Source organism: Vipera berus (assembly GCF_964194415.1).
Source record: "Vipera berus genome assembly, chromosome: 4".
NCBI lineage: Eukaryota > Metazoa > Chordata > Lepidosauria > Squamata > Viperidae > Vipera > Vipera berus.
In genome coordinates this window covers 30,661,270-30,688,615 of record NC_138206.1, presented here as the reverse complement: position 1 = coordinate 30,688,615, position 27,346 = coordinate 30,661,270, and the positions used below count along the sequence as shown (strand labels likewise).

Here is a 27,346-nt window from a genome sequence, read left to right as displayed (position 1 = left end):
TTAAGAATAGTTTGTCACAGTGAACATTGGAGAAGGCTTTTGGGCAATGGATAAATTCTGAATCATGACGAGGCTTCCAAGTTTTGGAGTGCCTTACCACTACTAAGATGGTAATAATAAGAGAATCCAGCTAGCCAGTCAATTAACAATGGCTTTTCAATAATGGGAGCCAGTTCTGGGAGGAATGCCATTCATTGTGGCAATCAACAACAGCAACAGTTCCTTGCAGCAGAGATCAGTTGCCAAGGTGGCCAGGAAAATGGAGTGGCAAAGATCCAGATCAATGATGGAACTTGGCACTGGATCAGGCAATTGTCCAGCAGAAGCAAAGCAAGCTCAGCTAATGGAATAGACTAGTGAAAACGGTTAAGGTCAAAAAGTCAATGGGACCAAGAGAAATGAAGAGAAGAACAACATGTGAAAGTTGTTGGAGCTACACTTCCAAGCCAGCTAAGAGCCATGTTAAAGCCCACGTCATTGCAGCCAGAAGAATAGCACCTCCACAGCAGCAGGATGATCTCCAAGTAGGGTACAGCTGAGACAGCAGCTGCTCAGCCAAACAGCTGGCAAGGGCTTTTTTGCACCCAGCAATCACAGCTCCAAGGAAAGGAAAGTCATAATGCTACAGTTGTCTTTGTTAACAATAAGAGAAATGGAGTTAAAAATGATTTGTGCAACTTAAATTAATTTTGGATTTATAAATAAATAGGGAAATGATTTATATATAAACTGAATAAACAAAAACAGAAAATATACTAAAGTAAAAGATGAAAACAACATAATAACTGATAATTTAAAGATGCAAACATATTTCATCAATATTACTGTAAATTATATAAAACTGTGTGATACTGGGCCAGTGGCTCTCTCAACCCAACCCACCTCACAGGGTTATTGTTGAGAAAATAAGAGGAGAAAGGGGGTGGATATGTTCAATTTGAGTTATATGTAGAAAATAAGGAAGGAAGGAAGGAAGGAAGGAAGGAAGGAAGGAAGGAAGGAAGGAAGGAAGGAAGGAAGGAAGGAAGGAAGGAAGGAAGGAAGGAAGGGAATTTCCCAATTTAAATAAGCAAAATTTACACAAGATCACAGAAAATCAGAAAAAAAAGGAATGAACCTTTAACAATAAGGGAAGTCTATGAAGCTATAAAAAAGGTCAAAATGAAGAAACTGTCTGGACCGTTTAGAAGTTTAAGTACTAAAATCATTGCAACACATGATGAACTCTATTTTACAGATTGGGAAGCTACTGGATACTTGGATAGAGGCTAATATAGGAAGCCATATTCAGCCCAAAATTAACTTGCTTGCTCCTTAGTTAGATGAACTCTGATACAGTAAAATCAGTTTTATATATTTTTACAAAAAATGATAAGTACCTGTAAAAACCAACCAGGCTGAGTAGCCTGGAATGAACATTTCAGTTTATTTTCAGATAAGTAAGGGTTATCGATTGCTATGTTGCAAAACAATCAACAAATTGGGAAGACATTAAGAAAGGTAAGTATGAGATTAGTTAAAGGTAGATTCATGAGTTCAAAAAAGGAACCGGAGATTAATAAAGCAAGGAGAATAGAGTTAAATATAATACCTTAGTATTGTCATTCCAATTTTAAACCAATCCTATAAAGTAAAGAAGGCTTTTGTCCCGTAATATCAGAAATAACATTTAAAGTTTTACATAGCCACCCATCTTATACCAAACTCTGGGTGGCTCCCTCTCAAGAATTAAAACAACATAAAAACCATATTAATACTACTACTATTAGCATTCTTGCTAGTTCAGAAGAAGCAGGTAGATTAAAGTACTTATTAAAAATTGATTAACCATATTCTATCCCTTCTTCAACAAGAAAACCAGTTGCTGAATATAAAGTCAAGAAATGTGACAAAGCATAGCAAGATTATATGGAAACTGCTGATAAGAAAAAAGGTGCTAAGACAAAGATACAAGAATAAGGGATAGTCATGCATTGTGTGAAGGGATGGATGAGCTGAAGTCATGTACTGGAAAATGACAGAACACAAATTCAGAGACAGAGAAGAAAAAAATTGCATTTTTGTACATTGCAATTGGAATAATTATGAAAGCACAGTAAGATAATGAATGTTGACATATACAAAGGTAAATGAGAAAGAAAAGAAACCAGCATTTTAAGGAAATGAAACCAAATAGCATCATGCATAAGTCTGCTACTCCTGTGTCAGTCAAGAGTGAAAGGATTAAGATATAGTAATATGTATAAAAAGAAACAGTTCTAAAATCACTGTGATAGTTCTGCAATTCCTGATAAATATATTTTCCCAATTAAAAACGGCAAAAGAAGGAAAAATTGTATACTAATTTGCATTTTTAGCAAGAAATGTAAAACATAGTTTGGAATCCATTAGAAAAATTTTGGCTAACTATAAACAAATCTGCAAAGGTTACTATTTAATAACACTGACAGTGAAAATTGATTCCTCATATTAAACCTTATGAGCATCATTCTGCACATGGATTCACTTAGTGGAGTGAAAGAGTTCTAACAAGAAACTAAAAGTATACACTGCAACTTAATGTCCACCTCTCTTTGATTCTGGAAATACTTTCGAAAGAAATAAACTGTACTATTTTGATTATGGTGTGCAATAGTTCAGATATCCAAAACTAACACCCAAGGAATTATGCATCTTCTTTTATTTGATATATCTGAATCTTCCTGTGGCTTCCCAAGAAACTCTTTCCGATTCTCAAATTTATACAAATGGAGATGAAGCTTTATAACATTCATAATTATATATAAATCAGAAAGCACAAACAAAATATATAGGGTCTATAATAAGTACTATCAAAAATAATAAAGTATAACATGAACTGCTGTTATGCATTGATATGTGCACGTTTGTCCGTGTATATTCCTAGATCCACATATTCTGCTAATGTGTGTTTGACAAAAAGTATTAGAAAATCTTTTACTTACAGGAATGCAATTCAATTCAACCTTTTTTTTTTGTTTTTAAGGTGCAGTGATTTCAGCATCTAAAATGTAACTTCAGGCACTCTGAAAAGAAACAGGTTAAAATCTCTTTCAGTAATAATTGCTATTTCAGATTTAATTAAAAATTAAACTTTCATAATGTTTCACCATCCAAAGCAATGCATTATCAGTCAAGCATAGCTCTTTTTTTTAGTTAGAAAAGCTCTTTCAGAGTAGTTTGTAATGAAGAAAGAAATAAAGAAGACACTTCAGAGTAGAAAAAATATAGCTCTGAAATAAAGGTTCGCAAATAGCATTCTGAAAGAAGGGGGGCAGAGGGGAACATTTCCCGAATCTTTATATCAACAGCTAACTTATTAAAAGAATAGGCATTATAATTTGTTTTTTAAAAAAGATGAATTTACATATGCATGATTGTGTGAGAAATGAGCAACACACACACACACACACAAACACACAAGAAATTTTAGGACAAAACTGAAATGAAAAAGGAACAGCACTTTGATACAGATGTATGCACTAAATGGGAAATCTTCACAGTTTATTGATGCATTTCTGTCGTCGTCAGGGCTCCTAAGGCAGATTGCATTCACATTGTTTAAATTATAGTATATTTAACTGCAAATACTTGCACAGAATTGAAAAACAAAATGTACCATACAATTTTATTCAGAACAACTGTTTAAAAATCTCTTTTCTCAGACAAAATTATGTAAGATCTATGTTAAGAAAGCAAAGGAATAAGCAATAACCTCTTATAGTTTGAGAGTACATGTTGTGCTTATATAACTACAGGATTAAAATATCATGGTTTTTTTAAAAAAATGAAATATACAATACACTGGTGAAATAGTGGTGCCAAAGTTTCAGGGTTGTTGTGCTATTTTGGGAATAGTGCTGCATAGTTTTACAAATACAATGGTATAAAACAGAAAAGGAAGAACAAAAAGCAAAAATAAAAATATGTCATCAAAAACAAAATGATAGCATGTCCTGTTTAATTTTTACTACAGACAACTCAACAAAATGTGATACTAGTTATTTACAAATATTAAAACACAAAGCTCCCCTTCTAAATCAGGTTAAGGCATGTACAGTCAGTTCATATAGTCAAAGAAATGTTGGAATAAGTAGAGACAGCAGACAATGAAATCTCACAAGAGCATTTATTTTGGTAAGAAAAAAAAGATTTTGGTAGGATATTACAATATACACCCATTTAATAATCAATTTCTCTACACATAAAGATAGCTCTTATGAAACAATATATCTAACATCACATGAATCTTAGATAGCACAAAATTTTAACTTTGAAACTGTGATTCAATCATGTGCATGTTGATTTAGTTCTTAAAATCCACTCTGCCATCTACAATTTTGTGTAAAGGTAACTGATAATAGACAATCTGTAAATACCACCGCAAAGTTTTTTTTTTATATTTTGCATTATTTCAGTGAGCTTACGTAAGTTAAAGAATTCAAAAAGTATAGAATTTTTGTTTGTATTTTGCCAGAGATAATAAAACTAAATAAGCCATGAATTTCATATTTCATTATTCCTATCTAGTTATAGATGCTATAAATTTATAGATCAGTTTTATACATATTTGGAATTTGTGCACTATATATATGTACCTTACACACACCCACAAATACAAATACATTAGTCCCTTCCAAAGTTTTATCTTCAGCTCAACTGCATTACTATAGTAAGCTAAAGAACTGTTCTGAGTCAAATGAACACTTAATATGTACTTCAAATTGAAGAGAGACATTTGAGGTTTGCTTTCCATGCCGAACAATCTAATCTCTCCTGAAATCAAAGGAATTTTTTAAATTCTAAAAAGTATCTAATTTGAGTAATGATATAGCTGGAGCACACAGACTAAAATTTAACAGAGGGATATGAATTCAAACATTTTGGCAGGGGTTACACCCCTCTTAAAGATGTAGTCATTGTTGAATATACTGCTGAAGGTTTAGTAATGGACAGGACTAGAATTGCACAACTGGGATAGTTACAGTCAATAACAAATGCCTTAGTCAACTGCTTCTTGAACTTACTACTGTATAATGCATTCTAAGTGGGACCACTTTTTTTGCTTTTCTAGAATACTGTAATCAGATGATTGACCAGAGACAAGGGCGCATGTATTTAACAACCAGGTTTCACTAGAAGCCCAGGTTAGCTCCTTTTTTTGATACTGTTTTATTAAAGAAGAAAGCTTGTTAATGATTAACTGGCATGATGAACATGCCAGTTAATCAGGTTTCTAAAGTAGTTTGAACTTGTGGGTACAGTTTATTTATTTATTTATAATATTTGTATGCTTTAAACTGATTTGTCTCTAAATTTTCTCTTTAATATTATTTTTATCATAGAAAATAAAATATAAAACAGTAAAACAAACAAGCAAAAGCATTCAACCCTAACAAGAAAAAAAAGAAAAAAAAATACTGTTAAAAAAGAGTAAAAAAATGATCAGTTAAATTTAACTTTTAACATATAGGATCCAAATGTCTCTAAATTTTAATTAGATATTGTAATTTCCTTATACTTAGGCACAGTGGAAAAAGCAAGATATAAACTGAATAAATACTTTTTTGCATATGGGCTGATCATTCATAAAGTATTTCTAAAGTTCTTTGAAGCTTGCCCTTGATTAATTTTGCAGCTTTTCCCCCTTATTCAAGACAATCCCTTCAAATTCAGATCATCTAAAATTCTAAAAGAGGAAAAGCATAAAGGTTAAAATGATATACAAACTTATAACAGCAAATGTCAACAGAAAAATGGGGTACAAATTATACAGTTGTTTCTTTATTAAGATACTGATATTTTATCAACAGGGAATTAAGATTCTGTCTGCCATCAACAGAATCATTCTGAAAGGTGAACATTTTGATGATACAGGGGAAAGTTAGCAAAAGAAAGATACAATATAAAAATGGGCTGGATAATGCTGAGACCTTCAGAAAAAACAATAAAGAAAAATATCACAAATGGATTCCCAAGATAAAATGTAATGGTACTGATTCAGAATGCTGTTGATTTCTCCTGTCTAAGCCCACTTTCCTTCTCCCTCCTGCTCACATGACCTAAAACACAGCATATGTGTTGCCTAATGTACTCATACAAACATTCACACATAGCCACAACATCAGTGGGAAGCAGATATGCTCACCCAAACACCTACACAGATGCAACAGTAACTTCTATTAGAGTTTTTGATTATACAAAGTAAATACCAAAATCTCCCACGGCCACTTCTGGTAAGTTGGTAAAAGCTCTACATGCATTCCGTACCTTGTTAAAATATTCACATGATGTCAACACTAAAGTCAGCTCTTCTTAATAATAAGATTTTTTTAATAATAGGAGATTTTTCATGAGAACTCTTCTAATGATAGCAATAAAATATATAAAAATGAGTAAGATGGGTACTGTTCTCATTCAAACTGAGGTAACTATTATAAAGGCATTAATTATAATAAAAGGTCAAGTTAGTGAATACTAATGCTATCCCCAGAAGAAAGGATACTTTGGTAAGAATAGCTGTACTGACTTATGCAACTGATTCAGTAAATTATGATACTTCCGTATTTTTCAAAATTAACACCAGTATTATTCTTTTATATCAACAAATCAACAAATGGAAACTATGTTAATCAACAAATGGCAACCATGTGCATTTGCACATGCCTATTCCATCTTTAATCTTTATAAATATTCCATTTAATATTTTATATTTACAAAAATGTTTTATATTTTACTTATATTTATTAATATTCAATTAATACCTACAACAAAGATAATTCCATAGTAATGTTATATATATATATATATATATATATATATATATATATATATATATATATATATATATATATATATATATATATATATATATATATATATATATAAAAACCGGTCTGATCTTACATACATACATACACATCTTACACACATACACACACACGTGTGTGTGTATGTGTATGTGTGTAAGATGTGTATGTAAGATCAGACCGGTTTGATCAATGCATCTTGGGTTTTTGAACTTGCTATATTGCAGTTCTATTATTATGATTTCTTTTGCCTTGCAGCTCCAACCTAGGAGCGTTAAGCAGGGCTCAAGTCACTACTGAAACAGCTATCCTAGCCTTTCTCAGCAAAAAGAAATTCAAACACACACACACACACGTGTGTGTGTCTCTGTGTGTGTTTACGTAGATTTTCACGGGTATAGGTATGTAGGTCTTGGCGTATTCAGGTCTTCCTGAGCTGTCACGCAGCCCATTATCCAGGTTGTTACAACACAAAAGACTAATGGGCACACAGCCAACACCTCAGCCACACAGGATGTTACAAAACAGCCAACTTATCCACAAACAATAACCCCATCAACCAATCAACATGTAACAACACAGCCAACCAACCCGCTTACAGCAACAAAGCCAGCAACCCACACACCCCCACCAATATTTATAGATAGACGGCAGCTGCAATCACGCTTTGCTCGCACAAGCACGAAGCCGAAGACACCAGCCTGAAGATGACAAGTGGGACCTCGTCGAAACGTTGCCAAGACACTATCAATCTTACACGAGAAAAGACCCGAATACGCCAAGACCTACATACCTGTACCCGTGAAAATCTATGAATATATATGTGTGTGTGTGTGTGTGTGTTTTTCTCTCTGTGTGTGTGTGTATATGTATATGTATGTGTATGTGTATGTGTGGGTGTGGGAGTGGGTGTGGGTGTAACTAACTCATAGACCAGTTTCCCAAAACACAGCCCCATTCCCACCTTTTGTTATCACACATTATCATACTTTGAACTCCAAAAAATTATCAATTAGGTATTTAAGCAATAAGTAAAAAAAAAGTAGAGGAACAGAATTAGGATACAAATATAAAATAAATGTAAAATAAATGAAGGCTGTGTAGCATATACAGTTTTGTTACCATAAGGATTGTCTATTTTAACTACTCTTTTTTTTTTAAAAGAATTTTCTGAAGAGTCCAGCTATTGAAGCACTGTCAGCATTTTAAAGGCTGGAATTTTAAAATATACTGAATTATTCTTATAACTGCTGATTAAATGGGCTAAGAATTTTTCATAATACCTCTTGACACTTCCCTCGTACACAAAGTGATGACGAAAAATAAGCTGGCTACAGAAAAACTATAGTATTCCAGTATTCCAACTGTTTTCTTGCACAAGCTGTCCCTAGATCCTGTTTATGTTCCTAAAGAACAGGAACAGTTGACAGCATGCAGCTTTTGAGAGGTCTTGCAGAAATATATTTTTTTTACTAAAGATATAAATTCTTTTAAGCTCTGAGTCTGAGCCTTCAGTTCATTGCAAATTTGCGTATATTCTTCATGTCTTCATAACATGTTACTCTCTCCAATTTGTCAAAGGTTGCAAATGTCCTGATTTTTACAACCTCACTTTTTATATAGAATGATATTGTCTCCCATGCTTCAAATTACTACCAAGAAGAAATATGAGTTAATAAACAGGGGCTACAATTCTTTTAACATACATTCTGTTCCAATATAAATAAGTATTTCTGTAACTATCATTCTTCAGTAGGAAACTGGGTGGATGAAGGAAATGTGCTGGATATAAATTGTTTGGATTTTGGCAATGCCTTTCACACTGGTTCAACCAAGGAAATGTGCACTGAATACAATATAGAAAAAAAAGGATCTGACAGAAAGAACATGAATTATATTAGTTGAAAACTGAGGAAAAATGAAATTGGAAATCAGCATTAAAGCAATGAAAGTTCTTTATTTTCATCAGTGAAAACTGGAAAACAGTTCAAACTAAGGGGTTTTATAACCTAAAATACTGCATGAAAGATATAAAAAAGTAAAAGATAAAATCACTGCTTCTTCAGGATACACCTTAGCTTCTTATGCAACATCTGCTTTTTGTTACATTTTAGCACTGAATTAGGTTAAAATATCTTGAATTGTTTCTTCTCTAAAATGTCCTTTCAGAAAATGAAAATTCATTTAACATTTCTTAATATTCTGTAGCACAATTGACTATAATACAGACGAATAAATAAGTAACATTTATACTGCAACATTTATGCTGGCCACTTTGTCTAGTTTATTTGGAATTTTCTCTAAGGAAAAATATTAATTAGAATAGAACCATACTACTACTTTTTCCTTTACTGATATAATGAAATTAATATTTAAAGGTTTTTTGGATATATGAAAATTCTTATAATACATTTCCATTCCAGGAAGCAGCCTTAACTTTGTTTAGGCACATAATCATATAAATAAAATAAGAGAACAGAGAGATACAAATGTCACATTCTATCATCCCCCTTTATGGGTTTTTAGAATTTACGAACGAACTTCAGAATTTCTTTATTTTTACACAATATACATTTTTATGGTGATCATTATGTATTTTTTTATTTAAAAGCTTAAGAGATTAATTTCTTAGCTAGAGCTTAGGGACTTTCTTCAATCATTTAGACATGGCTTGATTTCCATGTCTAGCTTCTGTTATTTCAGCAATAGCTCTCCATGACATAGCAAGCTGCCCTCATATTTTGAAATTTCCCATGTAATGTCTCATTGCCATATGTCAAAAAGTTTCATTTTTACAGGGTAAACATTTAATAATTAAAATGCATGAAAATGTATATGATTAGGTTTTTATAATTTTGAGTCTTCATGGAGAAAAAACAAGCAGAATTTTAAAGTCTAGGGAAGAATTTTGCAAATTGTGAAGTTTTTTTAAATATTAAGTGTCATTCCAAATTTTAACACATCTTTACATCCCAAAGAAAATAAATAATAAAGGTTAAAATATTGGGACATTCATCAAACTAGAGTTTGGAAAAAGTTTCTTTAAGCTTAAAAATTAGATGTGTTAGAAACTGAAGCCACTTTTTTGTTGGAATGAATGAAAAGATGCCCATGCTTCATAAATCTTCTACACTTTGCACATGCTTTGAAAGCTCATACTGCTTAATTATACAAAAAAAATCTTACCTTACCAGATTAGAAAGCCAAAAGTCATGGTTCATGCCCTAAGTAAATATGACCTCCTTTATCTCTCTTCACTCTACTTTAATATTCACACTTAAGGACACAATGTGAATTGTGTACCTAACCAGGATATGAAATATATTTTAGTACACTATGACAAAATTCACTACATTTTTCACATTTCATGTAATTAGGCAATATTTGTTGTTTGCAATATTCAAGTGAATGTATATATACCACAGACATATCCTCTGGACACCAAAATCTTTAAATATAGATTCCTTTAATGGTCACCATAATGTTGTTGTTGTTAGTTGCGAAGTCGTGTCCGACCCATCGCGACCCTATGGACAATGTTCCTCCAGGCTTTCCTGTCCTCTGCCATCTTCTGGAGTCCATTTAAGCTCACGCCTACTGCTTCAGTGACTCCATCCAGCCACCTCATTCTCTGTCGTCCCCTTCTTCTATTGCCCTCAATCTTTCCCAGCATTAGGCTCTTCTCCAGTGAGTCCTTCCTTCTCATTAGGTGGCCAAAGTATTTGAGTTTTAGCTTCAGGATCTGGCCTTCTAAAGAGCAGTCAGGGTTGATCTCCTCTAGGACTGACTGGTTTGATCGCCTTGCAGTCCAAGGAACTCGCAGGAGTCTTCTCCAGCACCAGAGTTCAAAGGCCTCAATTCTTTTGCGCTCAGCCTTTCTTATGGTCCAACTTTCACTGCCATACATTGCAACTGGGAAGACCATAGCCTTGACTATACGCACTTTTGTTGACAGGGTGATGTCTCTGCTTTTTAGTGTGCTGTCTAGATTTGCCATGGCTTTCCTCCCGAGGAGCAAGCGTCTTTTAATTTCTTGACTACAGTCCCCATCTGCAGTGATCTTGGAGCCCAGGAAAATAAAATCTGTCACTACCTCCATTTCTTCCCCATCTATTTGCCAGGAATTGAGAGGGCCGGATGCCATGATCTTGGTTTTCTTAATGTTTAGTTTCAACCCAAGTTTTGCACTCTCCTTCTTCACTCGCAACAAGAGACTCTTCAGTTCCTCTTCACTTTCTGCCATTAGAGTGGTATCATCTGCATATCTTAGGTTGTTGATATTTCTTCCAGCAATCTTAATTCCAACTTTTGATTCATCTAGCCCTGCCTTTCTCATGATGTGCTCTGCATATAAGTTAAATAGGCAAGGCGACAGTATACAGCCTTGCCGGACTCCTTTCCCAATTTATACTTTGGTATAAAATCAAAATGCATAAAATAATTTTGTTTCTTTTCTTAATAATGAAAGCATCTTTACATTTATAACAGAGTTCTATAATTCTGCCAGAGACAACTTTAGATCTCACTCTCAAACACTGTATTTTAAAATACTTCTTTCATTGGTAAACTGCAGGAGGAAAGTTATTTTCCTTTGCTTTAAACCACATGCTCCCTAGAAGGAGGAAGTCCCACACAGTAAATGTATACAGAACAGTTTCCTATGTCTCTGTGCTGTAGAAAATCCCACTGTGTTAAGTAGGGTTCTGCTAAGGCCACTAAAACATATTACCCTATTAAACTGTGTTTCTTTATTGTTCTCTAAATGCTAATGAAATGTTCCAGTGTAGTGTTTATACAAGAGTACATTAGAAAAGCAATATGCTAAAACTGTTTCTCTTAAAGTGACAGCAATTTAAGAGAGTATGCTACATAAACTGTTAGACAAACATTTGTTGCTTTACCTCTCATACAATACTCTAAATTAAATCATAATCCCAATACCGTTTGACCGAGATAGTTGGAATTTTAAGAGAGTTCAATTTAATAACTTTTTATTTAATCTTGTTTTATAAAGGATAGATAAGATAGATTGATAGATAGATAAATTCGTGCATTAGTTTATAAATATCATAGTTTATAAATATCATAGTGCCCCAAAAAGTATAACATAAAACTTAAAAAACTAGATAGTACACTGTCAATTTTAATTAACAAATTTATGGGATAAAATAATAAAATAAAAAACAATTCTGAAAATGTTTCTTTTCTAAAGGAGTCAATGCTTTTTCTTCTTCTAAAACTGCTGACTACCCTTATAAGCAGCAGCAGCAACAGCAACAACAACAACAACAAGTTGGAAGGGACCTTGGAGGTCATCTAGTCCAACCCCCTGCTCAGGCAGGAAACCCCATACCATTTCAGACAAATGGCTGTCCAGTCTCTTATTAAAAACTTCCAGTGTTGGAGCATTCACTGCTTCTGGTGGCAGGTTGTTCCACTGCTTAATTGTTCTAACTTTCAGGAAATTTCTCCTTAGTTCTAGGTTGCTTCTCTCCTTGATTAGTTTCCATCCGTTGCTTCTTGTCCTGCCTTCAGGCACTTTGGAGAATAACTTGACTCCCTCTTCTTTGTGGCAGCCCCTGAGATATTGGAAGACTGCTATCATGTCCCCCCTCGTCCATCTTAAACTCCACTTATTAAGAGAAAAGTTGCAAAAATGATGGGATAGTTCATTTAACTTTACTCTCCATCTTACAGTGGATTTATCCTGTAAGCTTAATAATCAAGTAAAATTAAAATTAGGAAGAGGAAAATAATTGATTCCAGAGATTAAAAAATGATCATTTCAATTTCTTGTTCACACTTTCTTCTAACAAAGTCTTTACTCTATTCAAGTTTTATTTCCATTAGCTTTTGCTTAGGACAGCATTTCATTAAAGTGGAAAGTATACAGTTTTTAGCTTTTTAGCATTTAGCAGACTTTCATCTACATAAGAAAATAAATCTTTTTGATTTTGCATACGAACTTTTCATCTAAAAATGAATTGCAACGTTAACACTCATGTTCTAAAACTAAGAACCCATGTGCAGTTAAATGTTTTTTTTAGTTTATTCTCATACTTTGCATTACTCAATACCAAGTGAATGAAATAAATCAGAAACAACAAGGGTAGCCTACAAAATATTACATTTAGGGAGAAGAAATAAACAATTAAAATACTAACATAGCAACAAACTGCTTGGCTTATGTACAGTGAGTCAAATATATCCTTCATTACAACTATCTTAAGGTTTTGGATTTTTAATGAAAATCTAGATGATTGTAATTTTCACTGATAGCTGAATGATTTACCATTTATTTAAAAATATTATGTATTAGGAAAATACCAAGTGGAATGAAATTTTAAAATAGTATTAGTAAGTGGCAGCAATATAATATTGGGATGTCCCACAACCCAAAGATCCTCACTCTAGCCTAATACCTGGGTAAAAAACCAGCTCTTGATGGCCTTCTGGAAGGCTAAAAGGTTGACCACCCTGTCTTTTCTCATCTCTTCCAATGAATTCACTAGGTTTTACCTCTGAGAAGATATTACATACTTATTCCGCTTGGTCTCATATAACAGAGTTCCCCAACGTTTCTGGCTTTGCGGACCGGTGTGGGTGGGGGAGAGGGGCTGGTTTCATGTGAGCGGCGGGGAAATGCACGTCTGTGCATAGCTCCATTGACCCGATTGGTAGGCATGCGCACCCACCACTCATGCAAATGGAGCATGCATGCACGCGTTCTTGCTGCTTACACAAGGGAGAATGCATGTGTGCGTGCTTGCCTACCACTTTAGGCGGCCTGGTTTTGAACAACTCACTGCCTGGTACTGGGCCATGGCCTGGGGGTTGGGAGCCCTGTTATATAGAATTACTTATAAACATTGTTCATCTGGCTATTTGCAATCTGTTTAAATTCCTTTCAGCTATGTTCTTATAATATAAATATAATACAATGAGTCAGTTTTTCAAAGACAGACAATCTGAATTTACAGATAACATTTTCAAATATATTGGATCTCTCTTTACCTCCCAACTAGGTGCAATTTTTGTATCATTTTGTTTGTTTCAAGCAAAGATACATCTGTTACTGATGTAGATAAATCCATTTTACAGGCCAGGTTTTTATTTGAATGTTACATTTTTTTTACTTGGAATTTTGCTAACTTGGAATAACAACTTTTACAACCCACCTGGACTGTTAGAAATATGACTATTGTATTTACAGGACACATGGATATTTGTAAAGTTATCTAATACCTAGCACATTGGGAGAATAAGTTATTGATATTTCCAGTTACCAAGTTTCTACTACTCTAAGATGAACATAGCAAACTGATTTTTTTTCCACAAATGCATATCCTGTATTTTGATTTATTATTAAAATTGTTACCAGAGCCATTACATGTTTTGGAAATGCAAGTTTATAAGAATTTGGCCCACAAATTGCATAACTAGAATGTATCTAGAACCATAGCTCATGCATACTGGTTAGACAGCAGTGTTATTGTTGTAAAATTTGTCTTGCTTCTCTATATAAAGACTGTGGAATCTTTTGTGCTTTCTCTGCTTGTTTACTTGCAAACATTTCATTACCCAACTAGGTAATATATCATCAGTGTTAGGTATCAATGCATGATCAATGCAGTATCATTGCATATACGCAGAATACTACATATATTTTCTTCTCATGGAACTATATATCAAGAACTCAGAATAAAGTTTTAAGACCAAATGACATCAATTGAATTACATAGAAGTATCACAATACAGATATTCCTGCCCTTATAATCATTTTTTGAACAAAGTTTTGAAGTTTTGACAGTCTTGGGAAAAATAATTTACAACCTATTCTCAAGTTACAATTGTCACACCACCCCCATTGTCACATCGTCCTAATTGAGGCATTTGGCAACACGTTTGCATTTATAACAGTGATCATGTAATCATGATTTGTGATCTTCCCAGCTAGTTTGTGACAAGTGAAGTCAAAGAAAGAAACTAGATTTGCTTAACGACAAGTAAATTCGCCTAAAGACCATTGTAAAAATGGATCTAAAAATGCATCTTGATGATTTGCTTTATAACTGCACCAACTTACTATTATTTTTAGGGACCTTTCCTTTTTGAAAATTTAAAATTCTATGTAGCATGCACATTTTAGCTCCTGTTTCTCATTGTTATGGTCCCCCTATTCACTTTGTTCAGTGGTGGGATTCAAATATGTGAACAATTGGTTCTCTGTGTGGATGCTGCTTCCAGTAGTCCATTCTGGGCCTGGGCAACAAAAAATTAGCTACTGGTTCTGCCGAAGTGGTACGAACCGGCTGAATCCCACCATTGACTATGTTGTGATTTACTGACAGCACAGAAAATAAATAAATAGACTGAATGTCAGTGAGAAAAACATCTGCTAATCAAAGAACACCTTGGATCTGGCTGCAGGACTATGTCCCTCATTTCTCCACATTCCATTACATTGTAATCTGAACTGAGTAATGTTGAGGGAAATAGCAAATAGAAATGTTAAAAGTAAGTCAAATACGGCATTTTATTTAAAATGACCTGCTCCTCTCTTCTCCTTAAGGTACCAAATACTGGTTAGACTGCAGTGTTATTGTTGCGAAATTGCTACATTTCTGCAATAGCAATTACTACATTTCTGATATAGCAGAAATAGGTAGAGAGCTAGAGAAATAATGTACTTACCCTGTTGCATATAGCTTTTTAGTGAGATAACAACAGAATGGGGAAGAGGAGGCTACCTTGGGGCTGAAGGAGCCAAAAGTGGTTTAGAAACAACTTTAAATAATGAACAGACACTATCCTTGATTCCATGTACTACCTGTTACTTGATTTTACTTTCAAAGTAATGGCTGGCAAAGCAAATGGATAATATATACCTAGCAGTTGCATTGGATGCTATCAGCTAAAGGGGAAAACATTACTTTAATATTGGTACAAATAAGGACAATCAAAAGTGCTGTCAAATTTCACAGCAAATTGCCTGGAAACATTTATGGTTTGCCTGAAGGCAAATGTAATTATAACTCAAGCAATTGCTATTTCTCTGAGTTGCAAGCAGGAATAAAAAAAAGGAAATACAATGATCCACTGAAGTGGACTGAACAGTACACAATAGAAGCAATTGAGTCTATTAGTGCCTATCGTTCCAAACTTAGAAGTTAAATACAAGGCAGCATTTATTTACAAATATATACAAAATCAATAAAATAAATTGCATGAAATAAGAAAATAAGATTTTTTTGTTTTTAAAAATAATATGCTGGGGAATTTCAGAGACGAATGCATCTAGAGTACATACATCATCACAAACTTTTGTATATTATAGAATTATGTCAAAAAAATAATATATGTAAGTCTGCAAATTTTCTTATGGTTTAAAAATTGGTTCAATTACCAATGCAAAATTATAAGTGATCAACTCAGCAGGTTTTGATTATGTGAGAATTGTGGAATGTAGGGGAGTTATAATAGAGCTTTGGTGAAACAGAGTTTTGTTGTTGTTCTGAAAGTTTTTGGTTCTACCCTGAATATGCTTTGCAAAATTGCCTGCAACTGCTGATCTCAACCTTTCTAGAGACGGGATTTCTAGGACATTGAAGTGATTTAACTATAACCATACAGAACAAAATGTATTTTAGACATAAATCTACCCATATCAGGGGATGCAATGATTCAGCAGTTAAGATACTGAGCTTGTTAACTGGAAAGCCAACAGCTCGGGTTTGAGACCTGAATGCCATGTGATGGGGTGAGATCCTGTTACTCGCCTCAGCTCCTGCCACCCTAGCAATTTGAAAGCATACAAATGCAAGTAGAATAAGGGTGTCAAACTCGCAATGTCACGTCACATGTCGCAACGTATCACAACTTTTCTGCCATTGCTGGCAATGGGGTGGGCGCAGTTTCACTATGATCCATCCGGCCTGCAGGCCAGCAGTTTGACACCCCTGAAGTAGAGGAACTGCTTCGACTTTCCCCCCCCCCACTTTTTATTGCTTTCCCTATTTTCATGCTGGCCACATGATAATGAAAATGTCTGTCAGACAATGCAGGCTTCCTTGACTGAGAATCGGAGATAAGCACCGCCCACTTGCATCGGTCACGACTAGACACAGCAATTTTTAAATCTTTACCAATGTCAAAAAGCAGCTATAGATGTGCCTCATTTAAAGAAACATGATAACAGAGTTCAGAGATAAACAGAAGGCAAAGCATAACAAAATAATCTCTTTGTCCTATTTACTGATCAGGGAATCAAGTGAAGTACAACTAAATTTCATAGTTATAATCATGTAATTATAACTATGATTATTAATTATTAACTATGATTATTATTAATGATTATTAATCATCACATAATTGCAACTTTCACAATTCTTTCCATTACCACATTTTTAAAGGGGTATATAAAGGGGTACAAAAATCACTGATGTAATGTTTCTGAATGTAAAATAAACATGTGTAGAATTGGTATTTGTATATATTAAATCATAAAACAAAAAATAATGATGTCGTGTTTATTGGAGTGTTTCACAAGACAGTTCAAAAGTTATTAAATGAACATGTATAGGAATCTGGAAGTAAGTCCCAGATCATTAGATCATTAGCAATATAGTATGAACCTGTATAATGAACAGACTTTATAATGTCCTGCAATAAGCACAAAGATCCGTTATCTGTCGTTCCGTTCTGCTTGTGTAGAGCCAAAACATGTATACATGGAAATACTTTCTTCCATTTAGATATACAAATTGTAAAGCATACCAAATATGTTATCAGGGCCGTGCCTTAATGCTGAGTTTCGCATGACTAGATTGCTGTGGTTAGAATACAACCTTCTTTAAAAAAGAGGATTAATGTTAAATTTAAAATTCCCATTTATACATTTTAAAACAGATGGCAGTTATAAGCATGTAAATACTGTGTCTGCTGATTCATACAACTTTTACACATACATTTACGGTAACTTTCCTGTATCATTGTAAATTGGTAATGTAATGCTAAACAAAATGAAACTAAAGTCTCTTAACAATGAGATGTCCTTTACATTATATTTCACTGTGTCCATCTATTGAAAAGTGAGATTTCAAATATGGTTTGTACATTGCCTTCTATAAATATTCTACTAGACTGAAACCCTGTAAGGATATTAAGATAAATGCTATCGTAATGCTGCTTCCCAAGACAAGGCAAAGCATTGTATTAAATTTAAACATTTTTAAAATATTTTTTGTTCTTGAAAGTACTTTAAAATCACTTTAAGAATGCTGAATCTAATTGTGATTTGAGAAAAGAGACACAATAACATTTTAAGTTGTAAAGTAGGAAAATATTTTCCTCCCTCTATACATACAACTTACTACCTGCATGTACCATATTTCTTAGGAAAAAAATCTTCAGGGTGTAGTACTATTAAAAATATTCCTGTTAATCATACTCTTAGGAGTTAACTTTTTACTGACCAATTTTGGATTTTTTAAAATATATCTGTCAATTGAAAACCATCAGTCTGTTCCGAACAGCTTTTAACACATTTAGATTTTTTGTCATAAAATATTCTATTTATTTCTCAGCAGCTGGTGTCAAAAAAGTTGTTGTTTTTAAATATTACTCTTAAATAAATAAAATCTGTTTTCATATTGTGTAAAATTAGTTTTGCCTGCTGTGAGTTTGTGGCATTATGAAGTGATCAGTTCTCTCCATGAATTATTTAAAGAAAGGCTATCAAATAAACTGATGGAGGCGTAATATAATATGTATAATTTGTATAAATCTGGCACTTGTGCATGTACACACCATAGATCCTACTTGCTCCTTTCCCACTTGCTGTTACACTGCTTGTCCCGTCTATTTTTCAAAAGTCAGGGAACATCTTCCTATAAATGATAGCCTCACTTTTCTAGTACATACAAAATGTTTCTTTGACGGTACCAAATATATATTTAAATAAGTCTACTGTCTGTTCATACAGGTAATTGTTTTTCAGCCGGTCTTCAGTGGCATTAAAATCTTTATTTATCCTTTGTTTTAGTTTCTGGTTTGACAGTGCCTCATACTTTTATTAAACACTATTGGATTTGTTAACAGTTCCTCTCGGAATTATCTTGTCTTTCAGGAAAAATGTAACTGTATAGACATAATTATTCTCACCAAATTTTTTGAAGAACAAAGGGGTGTTGGTTTAAGGAATTTCTCTACTTTAATAGAGAGAAAGCTAGCATATCATACCTCGAATATTTTCAAGGAACAATGACACTGCAAAGGATCATGCTGATAATAATTAAGCAGCAGCAGCAGCAAAATAAATAAGTGGTCATAAATGATTGTACTTAGAAAATATTGTTTTACCTATGTATAGGATTTATATGTCCATCCTATTCACAAAAATGCATCTTTGGTCAGCATACAACAATAAAAACAGAATTACATTAAAAAAAACAAAATAGCAACAAAATAGCAATCAAACACAGTTGAAACACATCAACTTATACTATACCTCATTGTTCTCCCATGCTATTTTATTGGAACACAAACACCTATAATTACTGGGACAGCCTGCCCATTGTTTGTTCTTTATTATTCCTTGTATATTCTTTTTTCTTTATAAAGCAGCTTATAAAGTATTCTTAATTGAGGAAGTATCTGAATTCAAATTTTAGCTGTGAATAGCCAGTGCAATTTGAATAAATTATCAAACACCTGTATCACTGTCCATAATCTGTCTTTTGTCACTGCACTTAATTTCATCATCTATTATATATTATAAAAGTCAACAACATCATGTTAACAATAGTGATCTAAGCAGCTTTCAAATAAGATGCTTTATAATGCAGGTTAACAGAAGCTAAACATCTTTCTTTTTAAAACATCTGTTAGAATGTTTGAATGTTTATTGGTAGTTCCAACAGAAATACTGTCTGTGCAGGTACCTGTACACACACAGAGTTTTAGAGAGATTTTTATTTGCTTTTATTTTTGCACTTATGAATAAAGCTGAGTTCCCAGGGTTATTCAGATGTTTCCTCTTGCTCTTGAACACTATTAGTTGCTATTCTATTTATAACAGAAGAAAACACTTTGGTGGTTTAATTTTAGTATTCTGTGGCAATTAAACTTGTGTTCTCTTTTGCCTAATGGAAGGATGAGTATTTGATGACATACCTTGAGTTCCTTCAATAATTATAAAACCACCTGCCCATAACATATATTCATGGACAGTCTGTGGCCATACATATACTTCTTGATAATTTCATGACTGATTAAGAAGAAAGACACCATTCTCAAGTCTTGAAAGTTTATTGATCTTCTTTTTTTCCTCCTACCTCATTCTATTCTATCTTATAGTGACTGGAAAATTGAAGAAAATGGAAGCTGATAAATAATGGGCAACATCTGGGAATTAATATAAATAATCAATAAACTACATTTTTGGCATTGTTTAAAAAGTTACATGTGAAAATAAACTGATAATAGATTACAGACTAAAAGCACTTCCTTAAATATGATATCCTTCCTTCTCTGTCAACAGAAGATTTACCAACATATATTTTTTCATATCAAAAAGAACTGTTTTGTGTTTATAGTTCCATTTTTATTTATTATATGCTTCTTTGTTTTGTTACACTGTTTCTTCTAGTTTTCATGAATGAATGAATGAAGAAGAGAAAGGAAAGGAAAAGAAAAGTGTTGTCTTTCTTATTGAAGTTATTCATTTTCTCCTAAGATTAATATAACTTTAAAAAAAAATGACACATTTTTTTAAATCTATGAAAGTTCAATATCATTGGTGTTAAATTGCCATATATACATAGCCCAATTACTTAGCAAATAACAACAAATAGCCCAGTTACTTAGCAAATAACAACTATGACTAGTTTTTCACAAAATAAAATATATTAAACTATGTAAAGCAGACATGTCAAACTCATGATGTCACATGACATCATGCAACGTATCAGGACGGTTTTGCCATTGCCGGCAATGGGGTGGGTCCGTTTTCCTCATGACACATCCAGCCCACGGGCCGGCAGTCTGACACCCCTGATGTAAAGTAACAATTGTAAGAGAAATATAGCATAGCAAATTAAACTTATAAGAAATAAAAAGTGTCAAAGATAGCTCTATAAAAGGAATTTTATAAATATTTTAGCAACATTTTACTATTTCATCTGAAGAACCTAACAATTTAAATAGAAGTATGTTCTAGAACTTGAAAATAAGATTTAATTATATTTAAATTAAGTAAGAATCTTGTAACTATGGTTTCATAGTTCTATCATTATTTTCAGTTATGCCAAACTTCTAATAGTGATAGTAGCAAACGGATTCAATTTCTCATTAACAAGCAATGCATATGCAATGATCAGACTGGTTCTGACTGAATAGAAAGCTAACTGAGTCAGTATGGCACATTTTGATTATTATTCACCATAGCAACTTTTGCAAAACCCTTATTTCATTGTTCCCTTTGGATTCTTTCAAAGCTTTCGGCAAATTAGGATGGTCCTTTCTACTCAAAATTGTCAACTAAACTGAACTTTGGAGAAAAAACATGAACATAATCTAGCCATTATACTGCACCTCTACTGCTGTGATCCGTTCAAATGCTTTTGACTCTCTACCAATTGAATTGCATAGCAATACTAAGCAAAGATTCAATTCTCAACTCTACCATTTGTAACAGTCATTGAAAACCTTGCTAACTCCATTCAGAATAAGGTGAAAATGTTCATGATTAATAAAAAGAATCATGGTATAATCTTATTTATGAATGATGTTTTATTAATTTTTTGTAACTTGTGGGAAGTGATCCTGAACTTGAACAATATGCTTATGGAATTTGAGGAGGCAGCAATTTTAGAAGTCAATATGCAAAATCAAGCTAATATTTTTAATAGTCCAAACTGAATACAAATGACTTTAGCAATTGCCTAACTTAACTTTCTTTATAACCCATCAACTCCATGGAATGACTCTCAGTTCCTGTAGCTGGAAGTCATTCCATTTTATTATCTGAACTATCTGCATCAACAGGGATAAACAATCCATTTCTGAAAAATGCAGTAATGGACTGGAACTCATGTACTAGAAAGTGGTATGCTTGTATATTGTGTTTATTCTCACTTTTTCATCATCCTCATATAAAAACTGGGAGAGTAATTGTAATGTCATTATCTGAAAAAAAATTAACACTCTCCAAGACCAAATTACTATCATCATATAGAGAATCAGCTAGGACATGACTCCAGAAAAATTTAGAATGTATAAAAATACTTCAAATTTATGTTGGAAATGTAGACAGTGATACAAAGAATTTTTAAGATTAATATTGAATTGAAACTAGAAGTCTTATTGGGACTAATGAACAATTAGAAAACAGTTAGGAAATACTGTTTTTATATATGGTAATATATTATATACACAAAAATGGAAAGCAGAAATATCCTGAATGGAAGATGACAGAATTAGAAGAGATGGCAAAGTCATAGAACTGTTTTGGATCATTTGAAAGACCTGAAATGAGCATGATTTCAGCCCTTAGTTGCTTCATATATTTAAATAACTGTAATAATTGTACTTGCCCTGTTCCTATCACTTAAGTATTGTTTATTGACACAAAATTGATGTATAAATACATTAAGAGCATGATAAGTGAATGTATATGTCAAAGATTACATGCAGAAGTAACTTTAAAAAAAATAGAGATGATGGAGAATATTAGGCTAACAAATGACTTAAAACCTAAAAAATATTCTATATTAAAAGCTATAGGGTTTTTTATTATTTAATCAAGTTATATGGCTGTCCAGCTTGAAAATTTTGACTCTGGGAGGCCAAGATAAGATTAAAATTAAAATTAAAAAAACAACAGGTAAAACAACTGAAAATATTATGTAACTGAGGCTAGCTCACAGTTTCCAACATTATGGAAAGCTCATCCACCACTGAATAAGGAAAGTCATGACTTAAGGGCCAGCAGGGTCAGGCCAGACAAATCTTGGTGGAGTGGCATACTGTACTAAAGGATAGGTACTGAGACAAAGAAAGCATTTATGAGTTCTGTCAAATATTACTGTTTCATAGAAGAGATCCGGAGCATGTCCATAGTCTCAAATCTAATGGGACATACAAATTCATTAGGAAATAGACAGTCCTGAAAGTAACTGAGCACTTCTGAGTAAATGAATAATTTTCAACTGGCACAGAGGATTTATAAGCGTTAACTTGCATTGTATCTGGAAATTAGGAGAACACATCCCTAGGGCAACAGAAAAACAATAGATAACTCTGCATATCACTGTCATTCATAAAAAGCAATATTATAGATTGATGTTTTGTTGTATTGTTCTGTTTAGTGTCTCAAGCTCTGGATAGTTACAATACTACAGAAATAAGTTTGTGTGTGTGTGTGTTGCAAACACCTACCAACACATACAATGTAGTTAAGATTTAAAGAACAAGGTGTAAGATCTACTCCTCTGCACAATCTCTACTCTGGTTTCACATTAAGTACAACTTTGCATTTAGGTAAACAATTAAGCCTTAGGATGTCATGAGCTCCTTAACACGACATTGAGAAGCACCTACATTAATTATTTAATATGGATTGATGAGAATCTCAATTAATGTGATTCAGGAAAGGAAAATTTGCACTAGACTGAAACAATAAGGCAGAAGAATGAGTAAGCAATCATACAGAATGACTGCTTACTAAAACTAGATACCAAGCTCTATATACTTTATACCCTATAGCATTGTCAAAGTTTGAGAGCTGCAATATTTGGCTCAATACATCCTCTTTTCATGTTCTCTATAATATTTTGTGTTCTGTAAAACAATGAGATTTGTATTTATTTCTAGGCTGGTGAATATCAGTTTATTAGCTAGTTTATGGTGCCAAAAAAGTCTTTGTTCCACTTGAAAATACAAATTCATTTTTAAATGATTGCCTCAACTATGCAAAATATACTCTAAAAAGCCAACATTGAAAGGTTACTAGAAGGTCCTCAAAAATGATCTAGCATCCTAAAAAAGTCCTCATAATATTTATCATACAACATACATGCTGGGAAAACTCATCTTTAACAAAATTGGGAGACTTAATTATTTTTGTTTTTTCCTGCTTCAATCTTTTTCTATTTGCAACCCATTTTTTTACAAATTCATATCAATGAATGTCTCTATATGCATAGCAATAATGATGTAAATCTGAAAACATTTTTAATAAAGTTTTTCAATTTTCTACTATTTGGAACACTTTCCGCAGAAATAAATTTAAAAAAATTAGCATGCTGGTCATGTATACAGAATGATTGCTGCAATGTAGGATTTGGAACCTCAGGAAGGAACAGATACAATGCTTTTCATTCTATTCCATTCCAATTCCTTCTTAACCATTTTAGCACCACCCATGAAGCAACAGCACATGCAGCCACAATCAAACTCCTAATGTAAGATGACAACAAGCCTTATTTTACCAAAATTATTTCACCAAAACAAGACATAAAACCCATTTAAGAATTATTCATTTTAATTGATACCAAAAAAGGGGGAAGAGGGGCTGATTAAGGACCTGACTAAAAAAAAGAAAACAAAGGAAAAAAATCCACAAACAAAAGGAGAAAATGAGGACAGAGAAAACAATTATCCTAGACATTAAGGAAGTCTGTAATATTATCTACTATGACAGCACAGTTATTGCTGCCAAGACCCTGCAGGTTTGCTATATCAGCCAAGGTCCTAAGAGAATAATAAACTAAGCAGATTAGAGTTAGGCTGATGCCTCTGTGGCATTCTGACCTCCATATAGATACTAGGGTGTATCAAATACATATAGGCAGGGAGACCTGGAAAATGGGTAATCCATTTGTCAGGACTGGAGAAGACGCTGCCAATTAACCAGGGTCTGTTTATTATTTAACAGTTGGTATTGCTAGAAGCCTGGCACTGCAGTAGAGCAATCTCTGTTTCAGTTTAAGTCAGCCTGATTATAGATGCATACAAGCCAAATCCTGTTTACCATAATCTAGAAGAACTTCTGTGCCCTGAACAGATAATAGAAATTTTTACAATACTTCTTCCGCAAGTGGAAAGAAATCTTCCTTAACCGGGGTTAGGGAGACTTCCATTAAAAACTTATAGGAAAACAGGTTCACTAAGAAAATAAAAGCAAAACTGAACTTGATTTCATTACCTTGATTAGTCACTTCCAAGCTATAAAATAGTGAGGCTCTTGTCAGCCTATTTTCTTTCAATTAAGTAAACCTTAAGTCATGTACATATACAGAGGCTCATAAAAAGTGTATTTTTTCTCACTGTGAAAGAAACCAAATCAAAAATAATTGTACATAAATAATATTCACAAAACACTGATATTACTGGAATAAAACAATACCACCACAAATTGTAAAGGTATCGCTCAAATTCAATACTATTACCTCAGGCCTCCTAAACATTAATTTCGAATAAATCCAATCTGTTACTTTTTAAGGGAAGATTAGCTTCAAATTGAAGTAGCTGCTTCTTTTTGAAACAAGTAAATACAATAAGCCAAGTTTATAAACTCAACCATTTCATGTTTTTATTTGTGTATTCTTTTTCCATTTTTCATATCACAGCAATATAATGTAATGTAATGTAACATAATAATTATATTAATATAATATTAAAGGCATTGTCTCATAAGCCCTTAGAACCTGAAAAACAACTTAAGTATCAAGGTTTATGTGCTAGTGTAATATATCAAAGCTACATTGTTACCAAGGTTGAAGTCTGAAGCACTATGAAAAGAGAAATGTAATGATTGTCAAGATAAATGGTCAAGTTATTTCAAAATGTTCATGATAATATACATTTATTTTACAAAACTACAGTTCTACTAGCAGCTTGTAGGAAGGTGACAGAGAATTACCAGTTTTAAAACAATTGTGTATAAACATTTCAGAAAATGGCTGCTCCCTACTAAACTTTCCATAGAGTTTATGCATAAGACAAAGGGTATTTATTTGTTTGAGTATTTTATAAGATCAAGTAATTCATATTGAGTTTGGCACATTCCTGCTTCATAAAACAAGCAAGCTGATATTTGATATGGAATTTCCATTTGAGACAGTAACTATGTAAATGCAACACTCCTTGTGAATAAGTCTTTACAAATAAAAATGCTTGTATACAGCCTTCAAACAACAGGTATGGATCACATTATACTTTGAAGAGTTCTTTTTATAATGCCAAAAAGAAGCAGTACAGATATAAGAGATACTGTGAGATTTTTTTCACAAAGTTTGGAGGGGGGAAAAGATAAGTCTTGGCTTTTCAGCTAATGACATCACTAAAAATGTATATATTTATGCTGGAGGGAGAAGTCCCCCCTCCAATTCTATCAGCATTTGCATTTCTAGAACAAGGAACCACTCCAAGTTTCCTTTTAATTTTGTCATAGTGAGAATTGTTGTTTGTCTTGCCACCTCAATCACTAAGGCAACTCTAGGTGGTAAACAAAAAGCTTAATATTCAGGCTGGTTGCACAATCAGCCAGAAATTTTGACTGGGTTTTGCATTTTTGTCCACCTATCGAATCTTTCCCAAGGACCTGGGAAAGACAGATGTTGTTGCTTAATAATATTAAACAATTATCATTGCAGGATAAAAGTTGTTCCAAATAAAGTTGCCGTTTGCAATTGATGTGATGGTGATTTTGTCAGTGTCAGTGATGTTCAAGCAATGCTTCAGATATTTTGAAATTGCACCCAAGGCACCTATTACTATTGGAGCTATCTTAGCTTTATTTTGTCAAACTCATTACACTTCTAGTTGCAGATGTTTATATTTTATGATTTTTTCTAGTTCCTTTCTGTTCCATTCTGTTACCTTTAATTTAATTTAATTTAATTTAATATTTGCATTTGTATACCGCCCTTTCCCTGAGGACTCAGGGCGGTTTACAGGGAATTAAAAATCAAAACATACAAAAGTTAAAACCAATTTAAAAAGCATTAAATTCACCCTGTACATTAAAACCCCAGTTAAAAATTTTCCCCTCAGCCTGGGCCCGAGAGCTCAAAGAGCCAGGTCTTCAGGCCCCGGCGGAATGATCGGAGGTCGGGAGCAGTCCTCAGCTCTACTGGCAGCTGGTTCCAGAGGGCAGGCGCTCCCACTGAGAAGGCCCTATCCCTGGGTGTCACCCGCCGGCAATCTCTCACCGGCGGAACCCTGAGCAGACCCTCCCTGTGGGAGCGCACTGGGCGAAGGGCGTTTGATGCCGGCAGCAGGTGTTCCCTCAAATAACCCGGACCCAGGCCATGTAGGGCTTTATAGGTGATAACCAGCACCTTGAATTTCACCCGGAGGGCAACCGGAAGCCAATGCAGCTCGCGGAGTAGAGGTGTTACATGGGAGTATCGGGAAACCCCCATTACAACTCGCGCGGCCGCATTCTGCACCAGTTGAAGCCTCCGAGTGGTCTTCAAGGGCAGCCCCATGTAGAGAGCGTTACAGTAGTCCAAACG

At 33.6% G+C, this 27,346-nt stretch overlaps 1 long non-coding RNA gene across 1 annotated transcript in view; it reads right to left on the bottom strand.

Annotated features, from left to right (window-relative positions):
- Positions 1-27,346, bottom strand: part of LOC308667140 — a 178,702-nt gene that overhangs the window by 24,617 nt on the left and 126,739 nt on the right. Inside the window, exon 4 of the long non-coding RNA XR_014026239.1 lies at positions 2,964-3,044. This is a non-coding gene — a long non-coding RNA (uncharacterized lncRNA). The remainder of the gene's footprint in view (positions 1-2,963; positions 3,045-27,346) is intronic.